This window comes from Lepidothrix coronata, unplaced genomic scaffold, assembly GCF_001604755.1.
Source record: "Lepidothrix coronata isolate B3197 unplaced genomic scaffold, Lepidothrix_coronata-1.0 Scaffold311, whole genome shotgun sequence".
In the NCBI taxonomy this organism is placed as follows: Eukaryota; Metazoa; Chordata; class Aves; order Passeriformes; family Pipridae; genus Lepidothrix; species Lepidothrix coronata.
This window is the reverse complement of record NW_016690491.1, coordinates 535,105-541,104: the sequence shown is the minus strand read 5'-3', so window position 1 is coordinate 541,104 and position 6,000 is coordinate 535,105.

Genomic DNA, 6,000 nt, shown 5'->3' with positions numbered 1-6,000 from the left:
CAGAAATGCTGACCCACGTGGCTAAGTTCAGTGGCACATACACCAATGTGTAAAGCAAGCAGCTGTGAGCAGTGATGAACCGCTGAGAGCTGTGTTTGTAAGTTACACTAGGCTGCATGCACATGGCTGTGTTGCTTCTGGGTGCGAGCTAGCTTCTGTGGAACTAACTTGGATAACTATTTACCAAATTTTCTTGTGTTTCAAGCATCAGAACTACCTTATGTTCGCAGACATGGGTGCCTCTTCAGTATCCTTAAATTGTTCTTAATTTCTTGAGTACTGTAAAGGCATAACTTTTCTTGCCCTCATCTATTAAGCCAAGCGAGACAAAATACAACTGCTCAGTTATAGGGTGATTAAATCTGTCTTTTCTTCCAGGAAAAAACTGTCCCACAAACAGTGAAAGCACACTTCATTTTTCTGGATTTTGAATACATTAACCCTCCTTGATGGTAATACCTAAAATAGTATTCTCACTGCCCTAATTTTTTTAGATGTATTCATTAAAAAAGAGATTACTAAATGTGACATTATATCCACAGACTTGTGGATATTGCAGTCTTCCTGGAAATAACTACCATAACAAGCTAATGGCATCATCGCACAAGCAAAGGAATTTCTGCTTGGTTTTCGTTTAATGATGTGTTTGTCTTTAAGGGTTTTCTTTGCCTTTTCACTCTCTTATATTCCAAAGGCAGTATAAAATTTATCTTAATGAGAAAAAATACAGATCTATATAATAAAAAATTGGCTGAAATAATGAATTATATAGATTTCCTATATTCCTGACATGTATGAGGAAAATTGTTCTGTACACACAATTCAAAATATTCCATCTATTTTCAGCATGAATTTGAACATAATGACTCACAATTCTATAATGGGTTTCAGTTAACTGCAATTGAGCCAGCAGAATAAGTGATATTCAGTGCTCTTGTTTTGCTTAAGGAAAACAAAGAAATGATCAAAGCATCCTCATAAGGATGACCACTGCGCTTTGCTGATGCTCATTGTTAGGCTGGAAATTATTATTAGATATACTAATGTCTTCTGAGGTTAAATAATTTGGAGAGTATGAAACCACAGCTAAATTAATTTTTGCTATGTGGTTTGCTTTGTCTTGAGATGTTCTTAATGTAAGCCTAGACATTGATTAACTGGGATCGCAGGTCCTTGGCCAAATAAGAGAAGCTTCTACTTCCGTCTCCTTCCTCCATAACGTAAAAGAAGCAGTGATTAGCTGGCAACCTTAAGTATCTTCACAACTGCCTATGGGCAGTTCAGGTACCACCCCTTTGCTACACAGCAAGAATGAGTTAAAATCCCCATCTTCTTTACTGATCTATCATCAGAGATCTGCCACTTCAGCAGAAGTGGTCTCTACTTTGTCTCAGTTTAATCACTTCCCCTCCATGGTTTGTCTCTGCTATCCAAAAAGAAGCATAGTGTAGAGTTGCAATGTTTTTCAGTTACTTTTTGCAAGTCACTGAACTAACACTGATTTTAACTCAACACCACATCTTTAAACAGGATAAAAAAGTAATGTTTAAATCTATTTTTATTAATTTAAGGCTAATGTACAGCCCATCAGTCTGAGTAGCATCTGTGCCTCCATGAATGAGTATGTAAAGTCCTGAGTGAATAAATGTTTCCATCTGTTACTGGTCCTTAACCAAGAATTATTTTTTTCAACAGATATTCAAGTGCTTTATTTGTAACATTTTCTTGATAAGGTATTACATTGTCCCACCGTTCCAACTATAAAACTAATTTCATCCTATTCCAAAATGTTATTTGAGTTTTTAAGATTGCTTAAATTATTATCTACTCTACTCAATTAACTTCACAGACACAGGGAAAATGAACTCATACTAAAATGTCGAAGTTAGATGTTTTTGATTTTTTTATTATCATTTCAGATTGGCAGCTAACCATTATAAAGTAGAAATTAATTTTGTGTTCTCTATTGTTATGCAAACCAGTCCAACTAAACTGAAAAGAGCTCTATAAGAAACCAGAAAAGTAACTAAATGTGAAACATGGCAGAGAAAAGTTTTCAGTTTCTAACCCAATGGTGAGTGCCCTCAGGTGGGAGTGAGAGAGACCCGTTGTACACACTTCTCTCAGGAAACATTGCTGTTGTGGTTTAACCCCAGGCAGCAAATAAGTACCACATACTCACTCACTCCACTCCTAATCTCTCCATGAGGAGGAGAATTGGAAAAATAAATTAAATCTTGTGAGTTGAGACAAGAATACTAGGATAATTAAAACAAAATAAAACAATAATAATTATTATACTACTAATAAAAATGATGATTGTAATGAAAAGGAGGGAGAGAGGAATAAACCACAAAAGAAACAAATGACACACAATCCAATTGCTCACCACCCACTGGCCAATGTCCAGCCCATCCCTGAACAGTCCCTCCCAGCCAACTCCGCCTCGTTTATATAATGAGCTTGATGTTCTATCATATAGAACATCCCTTTGGCCAGTTCTGTCTTGTCTGTGCTCCCTCATGGCTTCTTGTGCACCTTCTCACTGGCAGAACACGGAAAATGGAAAAGTTCTTAACTTAGAGTAAGCACCACCTAGAAAAAACTAAAACATCTGTGTGCTATCAACATTATTCTCATACTAAATCCAAAAGACAGAACTGTCCCAGTTACTAAGAAGAAAATTAACTCTATCCCAGCTGAAACTGGGACAAATGCCCTGAAGATTTTTGCCAAGTCTTTCACATGCCCAGATTTCCCCTGCAAGACACTACTGAGCTTTGCACATTCCCAGGCAAATTAATGTGCAGGATATGTACTGCGCATGCAGGTGTGCAGGTCCAGCTGATGGGACCAAGAATTCATCCCACTGATGATTAGGTCGTGGTGTCAGGGGAGATTACACCCAGGCAGACAAGCACTTCAAATCCTCCTCTAGTCTAAACACAGGATTATTGGATAAAAGTGAGGAGGGAGATGAAGAATTTCATGGTTGTTCCATAAACTCCTCCCTGACACTTTAACAGTATGTCTATGTCTACAGAAATGACCTCCAGGGGTGCCTCTTGAAAGAGCCTAAGGACAAATTTCTGTAGGGTATTTCTGTAGTCTGCGTTTTCCCTTATTCAGGATTCAGGATTATATAAGAAATTTTAGCTACATGCTTACAAAGCAGGTAAGTAAAATCAAGGTATGTTGATCTATAAAATTAGCTCTTGACAGGTGAGCAGTGCTCATGGTTTACTGTCTTTCCTGAGAGCAGATCCAAAAGGCCAGAGAAGGAGCTCTGATTTGCTCAATTTGACTAAATTTTGTCAATTACCTAGAAGTAAAATGCTTAATGTGATCATCTGGAAGAGATATTACATCCATGATGAACACTGAAGCCTGCAATTAATGGGACCATTGGTGAACAATAACCTTTTCCCATTCAACCCTGGGTCTGAGATAAAATTAAAAGCCAGGCCAGGTTATAGTACTAAAAAACACCAAGGCCAAATGACAGTACATGGCTCACTTCTACCCACCAAAACAATTTTTTATGGAAAGACTTACTGCATTCATAACATTCCCTTTTGGGAACAATGCTTGTCATACAATCCCCTTCAACAGTGCCTGGCACTGTTTTAAATAGGCTATAACAATACTAAACATCTAAACCATGACAGCAGGTGTGCTGGTAATTAAGCAATATATCATGTCATTGCTTAAGGCTGTGCCTTGTTTTTTTTTACTAGTTTGGTCTATGGGAACATTGACTCCACTCTCAATGTGTGGTTATGTCATAGTTAACTGTATGCTGTCCTTTCAGATTTTATATAATATATATATATAAATATATATATATATAGTGGATTTTATCAAAATCATGTCTATGTCATTTGGAGTTTATTATTTCCATTACTGGAAAGACCATTAGATCATGTAGTATGACCTCCTATATATCAGACACTTGCAGTTCACCTGTATCAAAGCCCATTAACTCCCATTTCACTAAAGGAAATGTTTTCTAATGGCATTTTGTCTTGATCTGAAGACATGTAAAAATTGCACTTGTTTTTGTATTTTGATTCAGCATAAAAATTGTTCTTCCTGTTAAGATATCATACTTTACTTCTAATTTAAACATGTCTTCAATTTCAACACAGCAGTTGTTCTTAAACATCTGTCCCCCACATTGGAAATTCCTTTAGCATTAGGTAGTTTCTTCTAAGTAATTAATTATGCTTGGCAGCTAAATAATAATCTATTTAATAATCAAATATAAACATACACATGCATAGATGAATGTATTTCTAAATATCATTTTAATAAATATTAGTACAATATTTATTAGGGAATGCATACAATGTCTTAATGTTTGTCCAAACATAGTTGTATTGCAGAGATACTGTGCTTCCCTACATAGATATATACTGTACAGAATCATTTTAGCTCATTTTGCTGACTAAAAGAGAATCTTAGCCTAGAGCCTAAAAAAATCACAGAATCATGTGATTTTTTTTTTTTTGATCATATGCATAATTTTTGCGTTGGAAGAGACCTTAAAGAACGTTGAGTTCCAACCCCCTGCCATGGGTAGGGATGCCATTCACTAGACCACGTTGCTCAGAGCCCTGTCCAACCTGGCCTTGGACATTTCCAGGGATGGGGCAGCCACAGCTTCTCTGGGCAACCTGCTCCAAGGCCTCACCACCCTCACAGTAAAGAGGGTAAATTAAAGAGATATTCTTCCTAATATCCAATCTAAATCTTCTCTCTTTCAGTTTAAGCTCTTCCTCCTTGTCCTATCACTACTCACCTTCAGAAGCAGTTTCTCGACCAGGGCAGTGATTCTGCCCCTGTACTCGGCACTAGTTAGGCCGCACCTTCAGTACTGTGTCCAGTTCTGGGCCCCTCAGTTTAGGAAGGACACTGAGGTGCTGGAAGGAAACGAGGCTGGTGAAAGGACTGGAGCACAGGCCTTGTGAGGAGAGGCTGAGGGAGCTGGGACTGTTTAGACTGGAGAAGAAGAGGCTCAAGGGAGACCTCATCACTCTCTACAACTACCTGAAGTTGGAGTGATGTGGGGATTGGTCTCTTCTCCCAGGCAACCAGCAGTAAGACAAGAGAGCACATTCTTAAGCTGTGCCAGGGGAGGTTTAAGTTAGACATTAGAAATAAATTCTTTTCAGAGTGATTAGACATTGGAATGGGCTGCCCAGGGAGATGGTGGAGTCACCATCTCTGGAGGTGTTTTAGAAGAGATTGATGTGGCACTTAGTGCCATGGTCTAGTTGACAGGGCGGTGTTGGGTCACGGGTTGAACTCAATGATCTCAGAGGTCTTTTCCAACCTGGTTGCTTCTGTGATTCTTGTCGGTCCCCTTTAGGTACTGAAAGGTTGGTCTAAAGTCTCCCCAGAGCCTTCTCTTCTCCAGGTTGAACAACCCCAATTCTCTCAGCCTGTCTTCACAAGGGAGTTGCTCCAGCCCTTTGATCGTCTTTGTGGCTCTTCTCTGTACTTGCTCCAACAGGTCTAAAAGCCAGGAAGGCTTATATTATTTTTTTTCATTTTAACTGATCGATTTTAAAGCATATTTTGTAAGAATAATCCTGTCAACCACAAAAAAACGCCAGACATATAATATGACGGTCATTTTCTCTTTCTTGGTTATTATCTAAGCATTCCTTCTTACCTGTGTACGTTATTGTCTGTGATTTCATGTTTGTTTCAATTTCATTAATGCACATATTGAATTCAATTCACAGGACAAAGTCAGTCCCTGGAGGACTTGCAAGGAAGCCCTTGTATAATGCTGAGTTACCACAGGCATTTTCTTTCTCTGCCTTATTCGTTTAATAAATGAATGAAAATGTTTATTTATGCCTCATTGTGACAGTATGGTGTAGTCTTTTAACCAGAATGCCACAGTAGTGGCATATAAAATCTTCTACCACTTCTAGACTATGATTCACATTTATTGAAAAATTTGTATCTCATCAAAGAACGAAAGCAATT